The sequence below is a fragment of the Pipra filicauda genome, unplaced genomic scaffold (assembly GCF_003945595.2).
Source record: "Pipra filicauda isolate LSUMZ 115617 unplaced genomic scaffold, ASM394559v2 scaffold296_size2174093_pilon, whole genome shotgun sequence".
Lineage (NCBI taxonomy): Eukaryota > Metazoa > Chordata > Aves > Passeriformes > Pipridae > Pipra > Pipra filicauda.
Genome location: NW_024104416.1, coordinates 373,815 through 398,998, shown reverse-complemented (window position 1 = coordinate 398,998; position 25,184 = coordinate 373,815).

Sequence of the window (25,184 nt, the reverse complement as noted above, 5' to 3'; positions counted from 1 at the left end):
GTGTTATTCAGTGATACTTAGGCAGAAAACCCACATTTACTGGTGCACCACAAATTCTGAAAGGGCGCATCAACAATAGCGTGGATACCATTCACAGTTCAGAAATTCACCCTGTGCAAGGTGTGAATGTTTAACAGGTAAGCTGAAAACTGCCACTGTGGGACGTTATGGCCCTTATAAGTTAGCTCTTGAGTCCTTCATAAAACCGGCTGCTGGCCAACCGTTGCCCTTTTAACCTAAAAAATGTGTCACAAAAAGAGAGTTCAAGATGTAACGAAAGTGGCACTTTCTGTACGAGATATACCCTCCATAAAAGAGGAACTTCAGACATTTTCCCCATCCAATTTCATAATATTGAAGAAGAGGGGAAAAAAAAATTTCAGATACATCTGAACCTACGGGAAGGAACTGAGGGATATGTAACTTTATAAGTAGCATTAATTGACCGCTTGGGATTCAACGTGCATGTTTGAAAGGGAATGCAATCACCTCCATTGTGATTTGCCTCGTTGAAATTAAAAGTAAAACTCCTGTTCGCTCCACAGGGCACTGTTATTTAGCTTGAATGAAGCACTTGCTCAGCTCCTGCTGTTAGTGGTGCAGTACTAAGAAAGAGTACAGAACAGAAATGCACAGAAATGGCGAGGCTCTGACAGGAGTCCTGAGGAGCAGCACCACTTCAGCAATGGTGATGATCTCCAAGCAGGGCAAAGGACCTCTTGAGTTTTCTCTGAGTAAGCAGGAGACTCTCTTCCTGTATAGACACTCTCTTGATCACCTCCCATGTGTTGCACACTCATTTAAGCAGGACCCTTCCACAGCCGATGGAACACAAGCTCATAATAATGGCTGTTATTTTACACAGGTTTCATAAATAGAGTCTGGGATTAATATCATAGTGCAGTTTCCTGAGTCACTGGATAGTCCTTTGACTCTTCCACAACGATTTTTTAGCCTAAGAATGGGCACAGACCTTCACCCTGTCCCTAAATGAGTCCTCTCTGTCTCTTGTGTGCTTCCACAGCAGGGCAGGTGCATTTGGCTCTCTCTCAGTGCAGGGGGAATGTGGGAAGCAGAGTGGTGGGGTGGACTCTCACTGTACTGTGCAGGACAACATTAGGGGAATCTGCTTCCAGCCAAGAAAACCAGGAAAAACAGCCTTACATCCAAATAGGCCAAATGCATAAAGCTTCAAAGTGATTACTGACTGTCATTAATATTCTAACTTTAGCTTAATGATTCCTTATCTTTCACTGAAAGTCAGGCCTATTTTCACAGATAGACCATGGAAATAATCACTTGTTAAAAAGCAGCTCTTAGACTTCTCATTCCTTAATGGGACCTCAAGTTCCTGAAAGAAAAAATCTTTGATTTTTTTCCTGGTTTTATTAAAATTATCAGTCTTTGTTCATCTCTTTCTGAAAAAAAATCGAGTTTTATAGCTTATTATACTCTTTCTACAGCAGTGAGCTTTTAAATAGCCCTACATGCAATGTGCTTGACTTTCATCTCTTTGCCTGTGCTAGCAATCTGAGTGATGCTAATTAAAAGAGATACAGACTGTGACCTATCCATTTAGATCTATGTTTGCACAGGTGTATATGCCTCTCCTGTTTTGTCTTTTTTTTTTTTTTTTTTTAAATATAGTTGCAAATCATTTGAAATGGGTTAAAAAATAAAATTTCTTCCTGTGAAAACTGGTCTTTTAAAATATGAACTTTTTTCATCTCTTACTTTCTGTTTCCTTTTCCCATTATACCACGACTGCAGAGATGTGGAAGCAAAAGGGAGTAGGAGAACTCACAAAGAAAAAGTCGAGAATACCAAAATGACTGGTTGACTTTTAATATTTAAATTGTAAATAATTCCATTGCAACTTTAAGTAAAATACTCTATTTAAATTATTTACACTAAATGATAATTTCTTGTAATTTTTGACAAGTTCTTAATAGTGGGCATATAGTATTTAAAAGGATTATTTTAACATAGCACTGTTATCAAATGTGACACTTATTTGGATTACATCACTGACATCAGAATATCTCAGCAATTAATGAAAATCTAGAGAGACTGGAAGATGGGACTGAAATAGTCCTTTCTGAGAAACAGATTTGAAAGCCATTGTATTGGTTTCCATGGGGACTAGCAACAAAAATACTGGCAATGAACCTATCGGGGGATTTTTGTGGGAAACTTAAACTCCTTTACTTTTTTAAAAAACTTTTTTTTTTTAAATTCATTTTAAAGTAATTGCAAAAGCCAAGCATAAAAATACACATTTCTTGAGTGAAAAATAAAAAAAAAACCAAACAACACCCCAGTTTGCATTTATTTTAAGCTAACTAAAAAGAGTTCAACAGTCACTGCAGGAAACAGAGTTTGTAAAGCTTCTACTTTTTTTGTAGGCGTTTCTTAATATAGCTGTCACAGCTAATATTAATTTTGAGGGTAAGCATGAATCAGATTGTGCAGCAGAGAATAAAAGTCTTCACCAACTTGCAATATTTCATTCAGAAAGAATTTTTTTTGTTCATATCAATAGGAATTACAGCAAATCTCCAAGATGTGTAATATTACAACCCTGGAATATTATACAGGCTTGTAAATTCTTATCCTAAATACGCAGAATAAAAGACCAGTTGTATTGTTAGTTGCTACTGTTCACTTAGCACAAACCAGTTGTGTTTAAATGCTGCCAGATTGTACAGTATTGACATAAACGGGGCCAAATTTAAGATACAGATTTTACAAAATTCAGATTTGGGAATATTTAATTTTCCGGGAGTTCTGTAGAACTTGAGGGAGGCAAAATAATTTCTGGCAACTTAGATTCCTTCTGACATAGAACTGATGTCATGAGCCTGAGTCCTCGGAGAGGTTCTGTGCTCCATGCTCTCCCACTGCCGAGATTCCTTTACAGACACCAGCTGTGCAGAGCCAGGAAAACACAGTCTAGAACAACTCGAGTCCTTCTTCTGCCTCAGAATACATTTCCCTCTGGGAACATACATACATGTTACAGATGTTAACCTAGATTTTTAATGCACAAGTCTATTTACAGGACCCTTGAAGGTTTCCAGTGTGCGTCTCTGTTCTGTGTCTCTGTGCTCCATTATGTGGGCATTGTTCTTCCTTTCTTGACTGAACTCCTTCAAAATGAACGGAGCTGTCACTAACCTTCCTGTCCCTCTTCCTCCCCAGGGTTTGTTCAAGCTAAGGAGTCCTGTACAGTCTGAGTTGGAAGCTGGGAAATGTTCTTGTGACTCACTTGTCTCTGGCTAAAGCCAAACTTCACCCGGACCCCAGGAGTGAAAACCAACAGTTGTTGATCTTCTCAGGAGGCAGAAAACTCTGCATCTTTTCCTGGGTGAGATGGTTGTTCTGTGTGTGATGTTTTGCTATTTCAAACACAGCATGCTTTTATAATCTCATCTAGTGCTAGTGTTGGTCAGCTAGCCCTAATCTAGCTGTTAATTTGCATGACAGGGCAGAACATTTTGTTTTATGAGGGTCTTTCAATATGATATCCTGAAAATAATACCTGAAATGTACTGTATATTGTATTGTTAGTAAAAATTTTTGGGTTTGTGTGTTGTGTGCTTATTGCTGATGAAGCTTATTTTTTTTTTAACTTAATAGGAAGATATAATTTTGTCGGTGAAATTCGTGGTTTAAAATAGGATCTTTAATTACTATTATCAAAACTGCTTGAATATATCTTGGCTCTTATGAAGACCTTCCAGAGTGACAGATCTGCAGGCAGGTACTGTCCACAGCACTACTTATCCCATTTGCACCTCACCTGTGCTGGGAGAGGCTGACAGTCAGGAAGGGACTCCCACAAACATTGAAACCTCAGAGTGATGGAATTTATTCCAACTGTCCCCAAAGTTTGTGACTGAATAGTAGCTTTGTGAGAGAGATGCTCAGGAGGATCCAAGCTCAGAAACAGAGAGGTTCACAATTTTTAAGGAGTTCATCCTATCTAAGCACTTGAACTAGAGTAACCTCAGCTCACTCAGTGTTTACACAGCACCAACACCCCTGGAGACAACTCTGTGTATGTCTATGAACATGCACTTATAATAGTAATGTGAAGTCCAAAGCTTCTGAGTTTGGATAACAAGATTGTTTTTCTTACCCAGCTTGTGAGAAACAGTAGTGAATAATCTCTCCTATTATGGCCTGGGTTCCCATGCTTGCTCTAAAACTCCTTGGCAATGCTGCTCTTAAAAGGCTCCGACTACCTAATTGGAGTGTCTGAGCTGGAAGGCAGTTGACTCCTCAGCAGAAAGAGCAAGCCTCTTGCAGAAGGTGATTCCAGCTTAGAGGAGCTTGAATTGTCCATAAATACATCTCTTTCTGGTCACTGTTTTTTTAAAAATCTCCATTTTAGAATGACTCTTTTTGTAGTGAAAGCAGAGACAGTGTAGTTGAGAAGTCTGGGCTTTAATCCTAATGGTTTCCTGTTTGGACAAATCACTTGTGTGTGCATTTCGTTTTACTTTTTGGTTTTCTGCCTTGTTTTCTCATTTATAAGTAGTACATATTTATCTCCAAAGGGTACCATTCAAAGTGTGGAGAAATTTCAGTTTCTCACATGAAAAATCCTATATAATCATAAAGGATTATATTTAGCAGTTCATAAAGTCTATAGTTATACAGGAAAGCAATTTCATTTAAACTGTTGTATGTACAGTTTCATACAGCTGTTGTAAGCCCTACATTGAAGGGGAACTTCTTCACCATTGATTTTATCCAAATCTGATCAAATCCCAAATGGAGAGCAAGCTATGGACACCTATGTTTTCATTCTTTTCCTCATTGCATCTCAGCTTTCCAAGCCGCTGTGATCTGAAAACTGAAGCTGCAGTGCTCTAAATAGTTGGACTTTTTGTTCCCACGTGGTCTGAAAACTGTGTGAAAACTGCAATAATTCAGTCTTTTTGCAAAGACACGCAGAAAAACACTCAAAACCCTAGTAAAGTTTCTTCTTATGATCTGCTCTCTGTCTCCATCCCAACCTTAGTTCTCCAGTTCTCAGCTTGGGCAGTAAGTCCTGCTGTCCTCACGTTCACTCTGCCCAAACTGCTGCTCACAGCAATGCTCCTTGTGCCTGCAGAAGGGCTGAGGGACAGAGTGTCAAGGCCACGAGAGAGGTCTGGTTTGCAGTGACAGCTTTATGGATTGTGGTGCTTTGTGACAGTAAATCACATTGCTTGGTCTCTCCAGATGTGTGCAGATCTGTATTCTGCATCCTACAGTTGTATGGCAATTTAATTAGGTCACAGTAAGTTTGGCAGTGGCACTGTTGCCGTTGTTGCTTAGGTGATGTGCTGTATCTCTCTGCACATCCCAGTTCTTCAGGAAGCATAGATTTCTCTTGACTGAAGTTCTAAGACTAGGGAAAAAATAAAAATGATGCCTGAGCCTTGATTTAGATCCGTGCAACGTACATAAACTTTCTGGTCTAATCCAGGAGAGGGAGCTAACTTTCTAGCCATCACATCTGGCACACTGCTCTGGAGGAGGAGTTTTTTCACAGCTGATATCCCATGTCTGACTGATTATTCACATATGCTGTCCCCAAAGGAGAGTCATCTTGGGAGTGCAAAACCACCCTCTCAAAACATTGGTTACCTCTGTTCAGTGCAGTAAATATAATTACATGACATATTCTTGACAGGGGAGTATTTATTGTTAATGTACTTTACTATAATTTTAACACTGTTGCACATTGTTTGCTCTCTTCCCCCTCTCCTCTGCCTTTCGCCTATTAAGGAATATTAAGAGGATCTGAATTTCATAGTTCCTCCAGTGCAGCAAACGCTGCTCTGTGTGGCACTGTGGGAAAGCACTCCCAGCAGCAGGAACGTTTGCAAGCTCCTCTGCTCGCAGCCTGCTGCCAGTCTTGGTTGGTGTCCCAGGCACGGGGTGAATCGTGTGTGAAGCAAAGCACACTTGGATCAATCCCTTCCAGTGAAGGAAGCCGGGAAGCAGCTTGTGGAGCCCAGCTGAAGGAGTGTGTCCGTGCTGCTGGGCTCTCCTGCCCTGCGCCTCTTCCCGAGCTCCTGCCTGCAAAGCTGCTGCCCTGGTGGGCTGTCACTGCAGCACCCACACTGGGCTGACACAGGGCAAAACCAACCCCTGGCTGCTGAGACAAGTTAATGAGTTGGAGAGGAGCACAAAAGAAAGAAGGGAGACAGGCCTGGGTGTTTTATGGGCCCGCAGAGGGGAAATGTGCAGGCAATTGTGCAGAACATCTGCCTATGGGCTGTCCTGGGGATTGCTGGCCCCAGGCTCTGCCTGTGCTCACGCACCTCCCACAGCCACATGTCCCCAGAAGAGGGGAAAGCAGGGGCTGACCTCGCTGCCTGGGTGCATCAGGGCACTCTGCCAGCCGCTGGCCCGGGCACCTATCTCTGGCCTTGGTAGCCCAGCCACCTCCTGGGCAAAGAATACCTGCTGAGTTAGCAATCCCATGGCTGTTTTTCCCTCTCTCTCTCCCTCTCTCTGTCTTTCCTCCCTACTGCTCTCCTTTTTCTTCCCCTGTTTCTTGTCCCTCTCACACACAAGCTTTAAACTGTAATTGTTAAAGAGAAGACTTTGAAAACCTGCCATGTGTATAATAGAAAAGTTCAGACCTTAGAAAGAAAATGGAAAGAACACTAAAGCACTGGGTTTTTTTCTTTTTCTTTTTCTTTTTTTTTTTTTTTTTGGTGTCTGAATTACTTGATGAGTTTTATAACTTCGTGATTTTCTGTGCTTGAGGTTGGACAAAATTTGGATTGGGAAGAGTAGCTCTGAAGCACTCCACTGCTCTCTGCACAGAGCCCAGCATCTCTGAAGGCATAAACAACTGAGTGCAGAGCAGATGGAATCACTTTTCTGTGTTAGTTATTTTAATACAAAGGGACATGGAGAAATTAATATGGAAAATTAAAAAAAGTCAACTTACCACATATTTAAATTGAACAGAACATTAAAGTGCCAGAGAAAGGGAAAGAACTTTTTTATGCCTTTGAACATTTTGCATGTTTGTTTCACAATAGGCTGATGTTAGTAAACAACTAAAACCAAGGACAAGAGAAATTCTCCAGGTCATGTTATCTAGCAACAAATTTGGTCCCATTCAATGAGGAATAAGTAAACACTGTGGACTTGAATATAACAGTGTGGTATATTAACACAGACATGTGCATAAGTTAAATTGGTAACATAAACTTGAGCGACCTTCTATTGAGAAAATAAAAAGGAGAGAGCCATCAGTGCTCTCGACGTCTTGAAATGATTCAACTTGTGACATTAATCAGCTCAAAAACACGTCCCATGTCACTGGAAAATACTCAGTAATACTCTAAGAGTCCTCTTGAAAAGTGTAGTCACGAAGAATGGCCCTTTTAAGCCTAGTGGAGTTTAATTGCAGCCAATAGTTTATTGAGCTAATTAAACCACTTTCTATTATCCGCGAAGACTGAGCATTTTCCGGAATTATTTATTTGTAATTATTTGATGAATAGGGTATGCAAGCGTATTTCAACCCTGAGAACTATCTGCCATGACTATTGCTGTAGAATTCACTGTTCACACTCTGTAATGAGCTAAATAAGTCATGTGGGTTTGTTTTCCTGCGATTGGGTGTCTGCTAGATTTATAGTTTTCAGGGAAGCTGGACATATACCGAAGTGAATACATTTTGCCTGGGTGATGATGCAAATTTCAGAGCAACACATTTAAATTAGAAGACAGAACAAAGAAACCAACCTCTCCTGTTTCCTGCCGTGACCTTTCACTTGCAGCTACAGACAGGGGATGTTTGCTGACCACCAGTGAAGGTGTCCCCTGTGGCGCAGACCACAACAACTCCTCCCCCAGTTAGAATGTTATATTTGGCAAGTGTTTTATCACTTGTATCTGTTTCATGAAGCCAACATTGTTACCCTGTTAATTGTCATGTTGTGTTGGCAGTTTGTGATAGACATCCTTTGCTATGGAGCTTTTTTCCAAGTGATGAATAGTAAGAAAACCTGTTTGTTATAGACTGTCAGAACTGTCTGATACTGGAAACCCATGACCCCCAGTGCCACTGCATGTCACACTGACTGGTGTGAGAGAGGTGGCCCGGGTTGGTGAGTGTCCCTGCCCTGGTGCTCTGCTCACTGTATCACAGCTACGAGGCTAAATGGGTATTTTCTCAGCTATTCAGTCATATAACTGGCCCTTTTAATTAGGCAATGGGATTCCAGACACCAGTTATGGCAAAAACGCACGATGTTCATCTCCATTATCTCTGTTATTTAAGGCTTTCAGAAAACCACTAACCCTCACTCCTACACTCAAACAAGCACACACTAGCACACAGAGCTAAGCCAACTATTTAACTCCCAGTCATTAAGGATGTCAAAACATTCTGATATATGATATAAACTTATTATGACTGGATTTTGTTTTTATTAATGTAAGGGTTAGGTTGTGAAGAACAGAAGATTTTTTTAAGCCTCTCACTCCTTAGAGACAATGTGATTTGGTGGTTTAACATCGTAACATTTTAAAGGGCTTGTTAAGCCCTAATCGGAGCATATTAAGTGCTAACATTTTTAAAGTGCATAATAAGACCTAAACATTTTAATAACATATTAACCAGTAACATAAACCAGACACAGTCACAATGTTGTCTTTTTCCTAGTGTTGTTCCTATAACAAGTTCAAACGAGTAACCAATACTTTTAACGACTATTAGAAAGTCCAGGGGTTTTTTTTGTTCTTCATGTTTAACCCCCCCCAAACAAACAAACAAACAAACAAAAGTCAAAACAAAAAAAACCAGGAAATTTCTGCATAAGAAATTTTGTTTGGAGTGAAATTTTAAAATTAATGCAGAAAAATTTGCTTTGAGAGTTCCTACTGCTAAATGTTAATAAATAAAGTATACTGCTAGAGAAAAGGTTTGTTTTTGGTGAAACAATGTTTTGTACTGGGAAAATGGTTTTGCCTGAGAAGTTTTACTTAGATCTGATAATTTTGGAGTCTTTTGTGAACAAAAAGTGTGGAATGGGGTCTTGCCAGTAATAAAGGTTCACAGGAAATCTGTGGGGGATTTAATTTATTTATTTATTTACTTTTTGGTATTACCTTCTGCACACAATGCAGGAAAAGAGGTACGAGTACATTGATACCGTGGCCCAACAATTTCCTTGGAGAAAAATTAAAAAAAAAAGAGGAAAATACAATGTATCCTGTGAGCGTCTCTCCTTAATTGGTTTGGAACCTCTTGATGAGTGATTCCAGGCACGCCTTCCCTCCAGGGAGTTGAGCACATCACCTCTGCAACTATCCCAGCCCCTCCCAGGTTATGGAAAGGCACTCGAGCCACCTTTTGGACCTCCAGCTTCCCCGTGGTAATTCGAGGGGAAGCTGTGGCTCAGCTGTTTCATCTCAGGTTTGGTTGCAGCTGCTCCTGCTTTCCTACAGTGGCTGTGACCCCGACACCTTCCACAGTGGTGGCAGCAGGAGTGGCTTTGGGAAACAGCTTATAAAGTGACTTTGGAGGAGGTGAGCGAAGCTGAGTCAGGGCTGTCATGTAGTACCTGACTGAAAGTGGGCTGTAGCTTCCCTTGACGTGGAGAGTCACAATAATGGAGCAACACACTCGAGGATGTGGTCCATAAACTTTTGCATCCATGCAATTACCTCTGCATTACAGTCCTGTTACCACGAGAGGCCAAGGCAGCCTAACTCAGTGGCCTGAAGATGAACATCTCATAGTGTGAAAAGAAACTAAGGGAGCAATGTGGCTTTTGCTTTGTGTCTGGGCACTGTTACTCTGATGTAAGAATGACTTTTTGTTTGGTTTTTGTCTGTTTATTTACCCCGTGTAGTAGTTGGAAGTAGTTAAAACAAAACGTAAACCCCCATGCTTATTCTGGAATAAAAGTGATTACAGGGAGGAAGGAGTAATTCTAATATAACCACAGAGGTTTAACTACACCAGTGTAATTGTACCATGTAGCTGGGAAAGCATTTCTGTGAAGACAAGCTCCAGTCAGAGAGACAAAATCTTAAAACATCATAGACCTCATCCACAGAAATACCTCTGTAGTCTCAGGCCAATGATTCTTTATTTTGAGTAAATAATTTAATAAAAAGACAGAGCTTCATATTTGCACAAAGTGTATTCTGGTGTCAGTATGACTGACATCCTGCAAAATGTGGGACATCTGAGGTGGATGCAGCAGGGCTGAGCACATGTTGCTGTACTGATGCTGTTGTAGTCCCTGGTCTGGAGAATGATGCACAGGATGTTTTTCAGGTCTTTGGCTTTTTGACAAGAGGAAGAACAGAGGGGAAAACCTGTACAGAACATCTGCCCAGAGAGTTACACCTTGGGCTATGTCTAGGAAGGTCTGGCTCTCTGCTCTGTTTCTTCCCAAATCCTTTCCTCAAAACTGTCAGTTTTGTCTGTTTTTAAAAACACAAAAACAAATCAGAAACAAACAAACAAAAAAACCCAACAGATTTTAGTCTTACTTTGTCTGTGGCTCCCTTGTGAGATTCAACTATTGCAGTTTAGAATAACGTGGCTGGGAACTACCAGCCTTGGGTTCCCTGGTACAAGGTGGGTCCTTGGTTGCACAGGTTCATCTCTGTATCTGTTCTGCTGCTCGTGCTGCCCTGCCAGGGGAGAAGGAAGATGAGTTGGTGTGCCATGAGACTCTGAGTCTTGTTAGGCAGAGTGTCACCTGTGTTAGTGGCAGCACAAGAAAGTGCCAGATAGACAACTTGGCTCAACAAGGATCAGCACTGACTGATGGCTACAGGGAACTGATAAAGCACTGATGAGGGACTGGCATGCTGACTGCCTGACTGCCACTTCCAAAATGTGATAAAATCTGCACTGCATGTTCATCCTCATCAGTTGTCAGCTTATATTTGAAGCAGTGTCAGTGTGGAGCAGTGGACATTATCTTCATGTATCTGGAAAGGAGCCCTGTCATTCCAGAACCACAGGATGGTTGCAGCAGGAAGGGACCTGTGAAGGTCCCCTTACACAAACACTCTGCTCAAGCAGGGTCACCTAGAGTAGGTTTCCCAGGTGCATGTCCAGACATTTTTTGAATATCTCCAAGGATGGAGACTCCACAACCTCACTGGGCAGCCTGTTACCTTTTATGAAGAGCATCTGAGCCTCGTCCTCTCACAGCAGCTCAGTAACAATATGTTGTTACACCAGCAGCCACAGTTCATCTGATTGCTGTGACCTGGTGGCCAGGATGGCACTCTTCATATTGGCATTAACAAATGGCAGCATTACATTGCTGCTGCTCATTTTTCCTCATGTGAGCAGTTTTTTAAAGCAGGTGTGTTTTTTCCCAATTACTTTTTTGTTTTTAAGGAAAATATCTGATCTGTGCTAGGATGGCATTTGTAGACTCGTTCTTGAGACCATCAAATACTTGTAGATCATGTTTGTGTAGTGTAGGACTGTAGCAAAAACCTTAAAGGATGAAGCACGCAGATTCTAGATTCTCTGGCATCCTGTGATGCACTTGAACACCAAGTAATTCACCTTATTTCAGAGTTCCTGAGAAATTGTGGTTTTGCTTTAGAAGACTTGGCATAGTCAATGCAAAGGCAATGATCTGTAGACCACGTGAAGTCTCTTTATTTTAAAGGTGTGAGATGTGACCACCTGAGATGGGGGAGACTCAGTTCTGAAGGAGTACTTGAGAGTTCCTGGGAAAGAAGGCTTAAAGAGGGAGAATGTGAAAGATTAGGAGAGCCTGTTTGAAACCCCAGCTGCTTTCTATGTGGTGTGTGCCACGCTGAGATCATAACATTTCTAAGCTGCTAAGTTGAGAGGAGTACCTGGAGCTCTTTCAAAGTCCATAAAACCCATCTAAGGGAAAGCTGTAAGTGATCTCTGCAGGGCCTGTGAAATAGCATTGCACATGGTGTGTGTACCTGGATTAACTGTACTCTTGGGGACGAGCCAACCTTACCTGCCCATAGCCCTTCTTATTTCAATAGGAGTATTTGTGGATGCTGGATGTTCAGTCTGTGTTTTGTCAGGTATTGCTTCTATCTCATTGCATAGTTGCCTGCAGGTTACAGGCACTGTTTTTATAGAATGCAATGGATATGTCTGCCAGGGAAAAAAAGGCTCACACACTCCTCTGGCTGGATGTGAGCACAAACACATTAGCACAGTCCTAAGTCCGTGCTAATATACCTGCCTCATTAGCGAGGTTTATCAGCTCAGAGTCATGACTGTGGTGAAGTCTATATGGCTTTGAAAGTTCAGGGAATGTCTGACCAGAAAGGAGAACCAGCAGAAAATTCTCAGGCCTGTTAATCTATAAAGACATATCCTGTGGATATAACATGTTAGGAGACCGGAGTCGTGTTATGGAGACCATATTTGGGAGGCTTTTTTTGTTTAAACTCTAATTATTTTATTGAAAATATCAGAACATGTTTTAGGGTATTTAATCAACTGGACTGCAACAAGAGATCAAAAGGGAAGACAATTAGAAAAGTTTTGCCAGATTCTTGTAAATTCTGAATTTTTAAAGTATCTGTATAATTGTCTTAAAGAAATATCCTCAAGAACCCAGTAGTTTTACTTAGCTTGGCACAGGCTTGAAAACTTGCAGTGGTGGAAATAAATTTGAAATATGATTGCTTTTAACCAACATGTATATTTTTAATTTATTAGTATAGACTAAAATCCCCCTTGGATAGCTCTTAAATTTGGCAAGAGAATCAAACTTCTGCAGGCATCATTTAGAGAAATGAAAGCACATGGTCCAGGATAAAAAGCAAGGAGAGCGTGGCATGACATTAAATGCTGAAACTTCCATTCTAACTTAGAAACATATTTCACACCAGGTTAAAGGGCAGGCTTTTTCAGTACACTTGAATATACAAAGCCTTTTGACAGGAAGACCTGATGGGTGGAGATGGAAGAGCATCACAACTCCTAATATGTGTCCATACATTGCTTCTTGCATAAAACGTGTGGGGTTTAGGTGAAGTACACTCCTTTGCAGGCAGTGTATAGAATGGTAAGAGCTTTTAAATAAAGTGCAAGTTCTCTTTTTTTCTTGGAAGAAAAGTGTTATGTGAAATTGAAAACTCCTTTCAGATGCTTGCTGGGCTGGCAGGACGTCAAGTTGTTTGGCTTGACTGTCTCTCACTCCCTTCTCATTGTTTACAGACAACATACTCAGCTCCAAATGACTGTATTTAAACACCAGCTAATTATGGGCAAGAGGATTTGGAAAAGGGCACCACACTAAAGAGTCTCCATGCCTTAGACTGGTCAGGGATATACCTCGCTGCAGGCAAATCACAAAGTGCTGTGCTGAGCAAAGTGTGTGGGATGAGAGAGAGAGGAGATGGGAAGAGACCAGAAATGCTTTCGGTCAGTGCTTTCTGGCATCTGATTAGAACTGAAGAAGTGGGTGACTCCCAGCTTTTGCCTCAGGTTGTATATGCTGGTGTGAAAGGTCTTTAGATACAGCATGTTTGCCAAACTCAAGGAGGGGGCCCTTCCCACAAGGTGCATTTTAGCCAGAGTACATCAAAGCTGTGCTGCCAGCATGGATCTCAGCTGGATTCATGGCTTTGGTATCTCTATAAGAGTTTCTTGATTTAGGTGTCAGAGTGGTTTAAATACAAATTTTGCTGACGTGTGTGCCTGTGTTAGCCCCGTGTTGCCTGTACTGTGTAGTGGAACTTGTGCACCTTACAGTGACACTGAATCATTCCGGGGCTGTTAGTCCTGCAGTGTCTTTGCCGTGGTGTTCTTGGAAGACAGGCAAGTTCTCCAGCAGCTGGGCCAGTCTGGAAAAGGGTCCTAAAGCCTTTCAGCCCAACACTGCTGTAAGATATGATCTCAGACACAGGAAACTGTGAAATCCAAAGGGTAGCATGAGTGGTTTTAGAGAGGAGGGGCTCACATCTCTGCTAAGGAGTGTGACGGAGCATGGAAGCTTGTGGGAAGTTCTTGGCCACTTACAGGTTAAGAATTATTATATCAAATTTGGGGGTTGGACTAGATGATCTCCAGAGATCCCTCTCAACCCTAATGGTTCTGTGACTCTGCAAAGTTTGGCAGTGCAGCCACCACAGAGGAGGCTAACCCAGGCAGAGGCTTTGTTTTGCTGTTAGCCAAAGAACTGAATTTTTAAAATATATGAAGCTTTCTCTTATTTAAAGCCTTCTCTTTGTTTTGGTTATATACCCTTTCTTGTCAAATGTAGTTGAAATAAATAATGTGATACAAAAGGTAAGTAACTGGGAGTCTGTGAGGCTTTTATCTTCTCTTATCTGTGTGATGTGGAGTTCTGCATATACGAGATGATTAGTGACCAAGTCTGACCTGGATTTTAATGCTTTATCCAGAAAATTCACTCAGCTTTCCACAGTCATATGAGATTCTCTAATTGTCTGGGGAAAAAAATCCCAGCAAAATATTAAAAATCTGTGTCCATCTATGTCATCTGCTTAAAGAAATTATGTGATAGGGGAGGGAAAGTAGAAGAGTTGGATCCTGTTATGACTAAGGAAATTTTCTTTGGGAGCCTCATCTACCAAGTGTGCTTATCTGTTCTCAGGAATTACAATGTGGTTAGTTTACAGTCTATTATGCAAAGTTGTATGCAATGTGTTAATGATATTGGTAATTTAGTAACTATGTTCTGCACTAATTAGTAAAACTGAATATCATGTTGCTCATCCTGGATCACTTTCAATGCTGCTGCATATTTTTTCAGTGTGTTTTAGCTCTTGTCATTAAAGCATGTATGTGCAAACCAACATACCTTGTGAACTCTGGAAAGAAACTCAAAGCCCCCAGTGTTCTATTGTGTCTGCCATATTAAGCAAGAAAACAATCTGGTGGTTTGATGAAGAGATTACTGTGGAAGGACAGCTTCTGTGGTTTAGGGAGTAGAACTGACTAGAATCCTTTTCCATCACCTGTGTTAAATGCAGGGTAAAGGACAATGCTCTGTTTTGGGAATACAGCTGAGAGAGAAGGTTTTGACACAGTGAATGTAATTGCATCCTCACTTTTCAGTGTTTTGGTCAGAGGCAGGTAAAGTTGAAGGTTACACGTTGCAAGATCCCTGTCGTGTTTATTCCTGGTGTTGCTATCTGCAACAAATTTTTAAAAATTAAGCCTACTTGTCTTCCATGAAGTGACTGAATGGGAAAGTATGGAAAAGGGTTAGTGTTACAGTAAGAAAAAGCAGCTATTTTGAAACAGTCTTATCTCAGTATTAGATATACAAATGTGTGTCAAATTTGTATTGTGCTGAGTTCTCTCAAGACCACTGTGAAATGCAGATGTGTTAGCAGTTAAACATCTGCTGGGAGATGGATGGATGCTTCACTTAAAGAGCTAAGAAGAGACCTGTTGCTTGTTCCAACAGCTTGAATACTAATCTAGACTCCCCAGCCTTTCATAAAGTACATAGGACAATCTAGTGCAAGGATTGAACAGCCCTTAGGGAGGAACCCTAGAAGCTGAGAGAAGACTTGAATTGGTGTTTGAGATTAGCAAACCAAACTGGATCACACAGAGACCTTGAAATACTTAAAATATCTGATTGTAGATATTCCTGTGATACATTCTGTACTCCAGTGTACTAGCAAAGCCTTTTTGGCCTCAGTGTGCAGTGATCTGCAAAGGAAAAAGACATCAGCTTCACTGGTTCTGAGCTGGTTACCAGCAGTCAGGTAGAGATGTGGAGGTTTTGCTAACTAATTCTGTAACAGTGTCAGCTTCAGGATTCAGAGCAGTTAAAAAGGTAAATAAATACTCCAAGTTAGTGGAGAGAAATGGAGGAAGAAAAAAAAATCTATGGAACAGCTAAGAGATCCATCAGGAAAAGGAAATCATGAACAGAATAAGACCACAGAGTATATTCTGTGTGGCTGAGCCCTAAGCAAAGCCATTCTGTCACCCAAGAGAGGGCTGGGCTGGTCCCTGGTGAAATCTGTGGCAGTTTGTCAGACAATATTGTAATTCCCTCCTCCCCAAAACTGGTATAACTCAGTTATGTTTCACACTTGCTAAAGGGAAAAGCAAGCAGCATTGTTGGAACTGATGCTGTTTTCATAGCAGCCTTCTCACTGAGCTTTCATGGTGAAAAAAATAGGAGTGGGACCATGCTCAGCACACTCCACCTCTGCCCTAAAAGTAATAGGATCTAGTTGTTGTGGGGCATGAGGGCTCTGGGTTAATTCTAGGTTAATTCACCAGCTGAAATGCTTGGCATCCTCATCTGAAAAGCCCTCAGTGCCCAGTGGGTACTGCCCTCATGGAGCTGGCCTGAAAGGAGGAGATACAGTTTACCCTTTGCCCTGCTCTCCACAGCTCAGGGATGCTCAAAGGAGCCTCCATATGTATCTCCTTGGTCCTACAGTGCCTTTTCCATGACTGGAAGAGTGTTGGGATGGTGTATATTCTGTTTAAGCCTTTGGCATCATCTCTTTGTCCTCTTGCCCTGGCTGCTGCTTAGTGAGCCCTGCAGAGCACTTGTAAATGTGCAGTGGGTGTGTTTCCCACTTCCACTGGATAAATCCTGCTCCCCTACTGCAGTATAGTCCTATCTTGTATCTGCTAGTGGGGTCCTTCAAAAAGGATAAGCATGTTCTTACCCATTTTCAAAGTGGGTGAATAAACGCAGATTCTGGCAAATTCTAAATATCCAGAAGTGATTTTTCATATCAGAGTTGTTGGCTTTTTGTTTTTTTCTTCTTCACACAAATATATCTGTGCCCGTAAAAGTGTCATCAGATCCAGGGTGGGGTAAAGCAAGAGGAAGAGCTCCACCCAAACTTAGTGGTTAGGACACTCATCTGAGATGTGGGAGATCCTGATTCAAGCCAGTGTTTTCCTGGTTCAGAGCAGGGACTTGAACCTGCTGACTATTGAGTTGGGGATGCAGGGCTTGGTCTCCCAGGATATTTGAGAGGGTTTGTTTTTCTTTTGTATTGTGTTGAAGACAAATTTCAAACGTTGAAATTATTTTTGCTTGAAATGGAACGTCTCTTTTCCAGCCAGCCCTAACTCCCTGCATGGCAAACTCAGCCAGGGGTCTGAGAAAGCAGATTTTGCCATGGCTTTGGAAATGAACATCTGGAGGCAGAGCAGTAACTCACAGAATCACACAATATGCCGAGCTGGAAGGGACCCACCAGGATCATCGAGTCCAACTGCAGTTGAGCCATTGTGTGTCAGCAGAATGTCCTTTGCACTGTGTGGAGGGGTGTCAGCACCCAGCTGCTTGCCTGCTGCACTCGGACATCCCTCCCACCAAACCCCCAGCCTTCATGGACCAGAGGTTGCCACCAGAGCACTTCACCTGTGGATAAATACAGAAGAACTAGGGCAGCTTTTCCACACTGCAAATGCTCTTAAGATACTATTGCTTGTGTGTTTCCTGCCTGCCATCTTTCGCTGCTCTGGTTTCATTCCTGGGCATTGGGATTATCTGCAGCACATGGAGCCACACTAAAATGTCCATTTAAGTAGCTTTGCTTGAAGCTTTCAGGCCAGCCAACAAATAAAGGAAGGAGCTGGTTGAGAGGTTAGCTGTGCATGGAAAGTAAGAGGGAGATTATTGAACAAATACTACCACTTCTGTGAAAATTTGACTGAATCTGCTTAATGTCTGATTAAACCATGTAATTCTGATTCATTGTGGTGTGCATCCAGGCACTTTGGTGCATCTAGGTGACCTGTCATCACCTCAGACAAGCCTTCTTACAAGTGACTACTGATTTTTTTGCTCAGTGAAGGAAAATTCTACATTACTCTTACTGAAAAACAAGCTCGCATGAGCCTGTAAGTACACCTGGAGTATTTTCTAAGGAAAAACTTTCTGTTTTGGAACTAAGTTAGGTTTTGTTGAGCTAACACTCCACAGTTTAATGCATGTATTCTCATTACTTGGCTAGTATTTAGTAAGAGGAACTGTTTTGGTTTCTGAAAAATTATAAGGGATTCCAGGTAAAGAGAAATTATAATGTGATGAGAGACATTGAGAAAGAACATATAACTTTATGTTTATAAAGCTGAACTACAGAAACTGAGTGACTACTTACGTAATAGATCTAGACTCAGCTGGGGAACGGTAATTCATGCCTATTTATCTTGAAGATCTATCACTTTTAATGAAGGATAATAGCACTCACAACAGCCACATACATGCCTGGAAAAAGCCCACGTGTGTAGGTGCAAAAATTTGCCTTGCCTCGGGCACATACACTTGAAAAATTGAATACTGTGGTTATAGGTTGGTTTTGGCAGAATCACGAAGAAAAAAACCCACACCAAACAATATTAATATCTTGTCAATTGTAATGCTGTATCTCTTTAACCCTCTGATTTGTTTTTTCCTGATGTTTTATTGTGTGCACACCACAGTAATTTTGGAGCGACGTGTCGGAATTGGAGAAAATTTGAACTACAAAAACCGTCTCCTGGTACCACTTCGGTTTTGTGCTGCTGAAATTGAGCCTGTGCTTGTGCCAGGAGCTGTTTATCATCTGCACTGTTGGGGGTAGCACCTGCCCATCCTGCACTGGGCCTGTCTCCCACTGCCTGCGGTGTTCTGGGTCCACGTGCGGGGTGCAGCACACGGGCTGCTCTGCCAGCCACAGACCTGAGCTCCTGGGCTCCAAGGCCACTGTACTTAAGGTTTGTTCTCTTTTTATGTGTCAGTTGTCTTTTGAGGGGTTTCCTCTGGCTGTAGCCAGATTGATGCTCTAATGTCCAGAAAGCCTTTTTCTTTTTCCAAAGCTGCCCCACTCCACAGCCACCTGGAAAGCAAGAGGGGTTTTTGCCTCCTAAAGCCCTAAAACTGCTAAAGCCCCAGATCAAGTGTTTTAAGAGCAGGAATTGAGAAGCAGGCTCTTGTGAGCACATCTACCTCAAGGATGATGTCCTAGCTGGGCTCTTTCACATCTGATACACTGCTGGGAGGGTTTCCTGTGACAAAACTTTCGTCCATGCAGAGAGGACAGAGAGAGACACATGATGGGAGGTGTAGCCTACCCAGGACATTTGCCTGCATTGGAGACATGTTTAAGCAGTTTCCAGATTAAGTTTCTCATTTTCAGTTGAACATATCTTGCTTTTCAACCTCTTGTCTCTGTCGCTGTACTTTTCTGTGGAAAGACCAAACAGAGGGATTACACTTGTTCTTAATATACAATTTTCAGAACCAAAAATACCAAATAAAATTAAAAAGCCATTTTATGATGATTGCTTCTTCTTGCTTCTGTTACAGGCGTCTCTGGAAACATCCATATTTTTCCTTTCAGTAAGGACAACTTATCTGATAATCAGTCCAACACATGTCTCTGACAGTGAGAGGTAAAGGATTGCTGAGTTCTTGGTTTTCTTTTTTTGCATATCTCTACTTAGAAGAGCTAATAAATAATAAGCAGAAAGTTACTAGCTAGTAATTTTTGCAGAGCAATATGAAAACAAATTACATTTGTTAGTATGTGGTTTTAGAGAGAAGGATTTTTTGTGTGTGTGCTGTTTTACAAGCCAGAGCAGTAGAAAGCTTTTCCACTCAAGAGCCTCTGTAAGTACATTGTATTTAGGAAGGTTTTGGTTTTGTAAGATGGTAAATTATTTTTATTTAAAAAATACATAAACAATTTAGCAGAGTTATTTAAAATCCATTTGCTTTCATTATAGTAGATATTTAGTTCCTTGTCATTTACAATGTATTTCTCAAAATTGTTTTCTCCTTTCTATCTCCTTGCCAGCTGGATCTTTATTCTGTCATTGCTAGCTGCCCTTTTTTTCTGCCAAAATATGAAACATTTTAAAAATACATTAAAATGGTTTAAAATTAGACTATATGAGTATAATTTGGAAAATATGGTAGATTGACTCAGTCTAATGAGTCAGGCCTATTTTCTAGATGTGTGGGGTATATTGTAATATTTTATCTGAGTATCAATAACTCAATAAAGCAAAGAAAAGGGAGATGAAAACAAAAAAAACTCCAGCAAAAAGAAAAAAATAAGAATAGTGTAAGTATAGGAACATTAAGGAGCTGATTCTGCATTATTTTTGCCCCTAAATTCCCAAAGATTTTTCTAGATAAAGCTTTACCTAGGTAACATTCTCCTTTCCAGCTGTAGAAACAGAAGTTTATTAATTAGGACTTCAACTCAGAGTGGTGATTTCCATTCCTTAACACACTTCACAGAGCTGTGCTCACACATTCAGCTGTTTACAAAAATGGACTAATAAGAGAAAACAGCTTTATCATTGTGGTTTTCCTTGTGGTCAGCATCTGCACAGGCAAAGGAAGAGTATGAAGGAAGGGTAGTCACAGTTGCAACAACAAGACAACAGAGCAAATCCTGCTCTGTTAGGTGGGTGTGAGACCATAGCTCACTGCTGGTTTTAAATGAGTGGATACAGAATCATCCTGAGGCAGAAAATGCATCCAGAAAGGAGAATCTGGTGCTGTATCTATAAAATTATTCCAAGGAGGTGGGAAAAAACCCCCACAATGTACTGTTTCTGCTTGCATATTTAACCTGCCCTTGCAAGGCATATCCTGCAAGAGACAATCTTGGGGTTAAATTTTCCCATGCAACTCTCTTTAAGCCCACTGAAGCAAGATTTACTGCTCTGTAGTTGACCCAAGGCTTGTGTTCCAACTGCCAAGCCCTGAGCAGCCTCCTCATTGTTTTCCACCATGGGTTTATGCACCAGTTTGCCATTACTTGAGCCAGTGGTATCAGATGCACATTGGTCTGGTAACCTGAATCACAGTGTGTATATATATATATATATATATGTGGATAACAATGACCTAGAATCATACAACTGCTTCTCTGGTCTCTCCTCAAAGGCTCCTTGGGTCAAAAAATGAGGAACTAAATATAAGAGCTGGGAACGAGACAATTCTGTGGCCCGTGACACACGGACTGCACGGGGTCCCACCCATTTCCAGCAAAGGGCATCACAGAATCCCTGTCTGGAATGCAGACCTGCAAAGAGCTGAACTCATCTCTGCTAACCAAAAAGTCTGGTGGTTCCGGTGATGCTCGCATGGCAGGTACTGGGGAGAAGGGAGGCCCTTTGCAAGCTCCTCTCTGGGTGAGTTTGTGCACGAGTGAAGCTCTGGGGTGCTGTGGGGGGCAGCCAGCAGATGCTGCTGCCTCACCTCACTGAGCATGGGTGTGCACATGTTACTGGGCAGTGGCAGGGCACAGTCCTGAGTTTGGCAGTGGCAGGTTGCACAGGCTGTGCTCTTCCCCTGCACACATTGGGATGGGCTTGCACAGCCCATACAGGAGTATCCATACCTGTGCCATGCCTGCCATTGCAAAACATGGCATTGCGTCGCACCAGATCTTTTGGATGAATAACTTGCAATATTCTTTTACCCAAAGGGCCCCATCTTGAGATCTTTTACCTAGCTTAGATTCCCACTGACACTGAATTAAGAGTTGAGGCAACTGTGTTTGGAAACTTTACAAAGAAAACATATGTATCCAGTTTGCTCAACATGGTGTCTGAAGAAATGTTAGAAGGTGTCCAAGATGCAAATGTTTGTTTATGAAACAGGAGAATTTCACAATGGCATATAAGAGCAACCTAATTTTCCATTTGAACCCTTGTACATCAGATATGTGCCATGTGGATATCCACTCAGCACCTGTCCTGTCATCTTATTCCCACTGACTGCTGTGTCACGAGGTTAGCGTGACAGCAGAGTTTCTTAGCCTGCAGCACCACGACTGCCTTGTGCTAATTCAGGTGTGGGCTCCTTCTGAGAAAGGTGTCTCACTGGTTGTGCTGCCCCAGCTGTGTTCAGCACCTGTGCTGATGGGGTGGCGTGGAGAACACAGGGTAACTTATATATCGGGTTGATGTTGATGTGGATCTGTTCCCAGATCTGGCTGCCTGTGCAGTCACACAGGGATTAGTGCTTGCACAAGGCAGGAGATAACGTGGTCAGACCTACCCCTTGCAGCAGCAGCCCTCACTTAGTGCAACTTGAAGCTCCATGTTGGTGTGGTATTTTTTTTCTTTTCACTGAATCACTGAATATTCTGAGTTGGAAGGACCCACAAGAATCATCAAGTCCAGCTCTTAAGTGAATGGCCCATACAGGGGATCCACAACCTTGGCATTATTGATACAATGCTCTAACCAGCTGAGCTCATCTCAGGGATGATGTTGGCTCAGTACAGTGTGAAGAACCTGATTCTAGCACTGTGAATGCATGCAGGCTTCCTGAAGTACCAAGAGGTGGATTTCACTCCAGTGGCAAGACATTCATCAGTGTGACTTACTACAACATGTCCAAAGATGGCTTCGTCACTCCACCCTCTTTTCCGTGTTGCTAAGCCCAGGGTAATGACCAAAGGCTAGGAAGCAACTGTCCCTGAATTTCGTATAAATTCTCATAGTTCTTTGCCATACTGTGAGAGGACTACTTCTTTGTTTATCTCAGTTCTTTTTTAGAGTGTGAATCTAATTGCAAAACTATGATACAGCACTTCAGCATGTATTGCAGAGCTTCCGGGGTCACGTGGAGCTGCAAACTTTCACTTCATGCCAATGTACTGCACTCTAATGGGTGAACTTTCTAAACTCAATGTTCTGAAAGCATGGAGGTATTTTGAAATAAACCCCCAGTGGATAAAAATAATCCTTTAGTATTTTACTCCCAGTTAACCATTTGATGAGAGAAAGTATAGAGTTAGGCAGTAAAGCTGAAAGTCCAGCTAGTCTCAGTGGTACTATTCACAAAACAGCTCCTCTTCTGTGTTAATGAATCAGAATCTGCCCCTGAGTAAATAGTCTCTAAGTTCAACATCCATGAACAGGGAAGAGCCATAATTACTACACAGTCAGGGATCAAGGGAAGTGGACATTTTGTGGTAGTGCACTTCACAAGTATTGAACCGTAGCTAAAGTCCTAAGCTTGTGGATGCAGCCAAGGCAGGAGTTCATATATCTTGTAGGTCACCTCACTTTTTTAGCTTCAGGTTGAGAAATAGTCTCTTTCCCTGTACCATCCCCCTTTTCTGGCTCAGTCACTGTTTAATGATTCAAAGCAGAGTTGAACAGTGTCTCCCAACAAAGCTGAGAAAGCCCTTCCCCCAGTGTCAGTGGGGCAGCAGGTATGTCCCTCAATTACAGGAGGGAGTGGAACCTCTTTCCCTTCCACGCTGCCATTCTGGGTGAACGCTCTGGCCCCTGAACTATTGGTGAAGGCAGGGGCTGAAGGCAACAGTCGTGGCAGAGGAAGGTGACCACGTTCTGTGAGGAGACCATTCTGTTTGCAGGAAGCACTGAGGTTGTTTACTTGCTTGAGTGGTGTAGGAAGGTGGAGACAGTTCCTGTTGCACAGAGCTGGGCCTTGCCAGGCACACTGGCATGGGGCATTCAGACCAAACCAGCTGGGACTCCGGTGCTCGTTGTCATTTGTGTCTCCAGGCAGTGAGCTCTGTCAAACACATTGTTAGAGAAAGTTTTGCTGGATCAAACAGAATTTCCTGGTCCTGATAAAATGAAAGCAATAAAAACATCAAATTCAGTCCTGATCCAGCTCCTAATCAAATAGATTCACCACCAGCTTGCTACGCAAATGTATATCTCAGATAAACTGTGTGGGCACCTGAGAAATTGGTACAAATGGTGGAATTCCAGTTCTGGATCTCGTTATAGGCAAAAGGCTAAGCTCTCCTCTTTTTGACCTGATTGATGTTTGCTAATGACAGTTTGGGGCTTAGTGGTGTTTCAGTATCATTTGAAAAATCGTACGTATTTTTTAAACTCCTCTATGAGGTGCCAAAGATTCTTTTCTAGGGACATTCTGTTGTCTTGCTGACTTGAGCAGGAGTTTAAACATGAATACACTTTTGAAGGAGCAGATCCTGAACCGGCATGGTAAGTGCAGGTAGGTGTTTCATTAAGCTTGCCAATGCTTATCCACTGTTCCAGTGAACTGGGAACCGGGGGTGGGAACCTCCTGAGGGTGGGTTTTCTTGGAACCACTTCTGTGCTCTTGGATTCCAGTGGAATCTGAAAATATTAGAAGCTGAGCTGATCCTCTTAATCTGGAATGACTCAGGGGGTTGTTCTGATAAGCTGGTAGTAGGAGGTGAAGATGAAAAAAGAATTACAAGGGATGTGGTGAGAAATCAGTTCTGTAAAGGTGGCCAAGTCCTTTTTTCTCCATCAGTTTGCTGCCCTTGCTATTTGTATAACTTATTGCAAAATCTTTCTGACAAGTCTTCTGTTTGGTGCGGAGGATGGAATCGTGGAAGTGCTTTTTTGGGCTCCTAATTCCCCTAGCTGTCCTGGTGTTGATATGACACCTGATGTCCCAGAGCAGCATGACAGCTAAGATCAGCATTCACCAGCAGACAGTATGAGTGAAGATTTTATTTCCTGTTCTAATCAAATGTGGTATCGCTCATATCTGATGACAATTGTAGTCTTTTTAACAATCCCCTCTGCGTAAAGCCTTGAATATTCACTTATAGTTGCATTCCTGGAATAATTTATTCTTTGCACAGGGATGCAATAAGATGTTTGCTCCAGTTAAGCCAAGACTGAATTGTGCCCCAAGGAATCAGCCAGCCAGCTACTGAATCTTTATCAAACTGACACAGACAACCCTCATCCCTGGTAGGAAGATCAAATACCTCTCACAGGAACATGATCTTCTTTCAGCCTCTTAAGCATCACAGTGTAAAGTGAAGCACCCACTGGCTTTCTGGCTGGGCACAGAGGGAGAGAAGCCTGCAACCCATTACCTCTGCCCCCACCAGCTGTGGCAGGGACTGTGCTGCAGGTTCCAGGCAGGGTGGGGATGTATTTGGACAGCTGAGGAACATGAGCAAGGGGAAGAAAAAGGGCTGTCTCCAGGCAAACATGTACTGATTTATGACAGAACTATATTTATGTTAGTCGTAACCACATTATTCAATGTAATTGGGGTCAAGAATTGAATGAGTCTAAAAGAATGCAAAAAATAGTTTCAAAATTCCTATTATAAATAAAGACCTGGTTTGGAGGTTTTGTGAGAACTCCAGAAGCTGAAAGGGTAGCAAACCCCCAGTGTTTTTCAAAAGACAATGCCAGAAAAACCACATGAAAATTCCTCTCAGTGGAGACA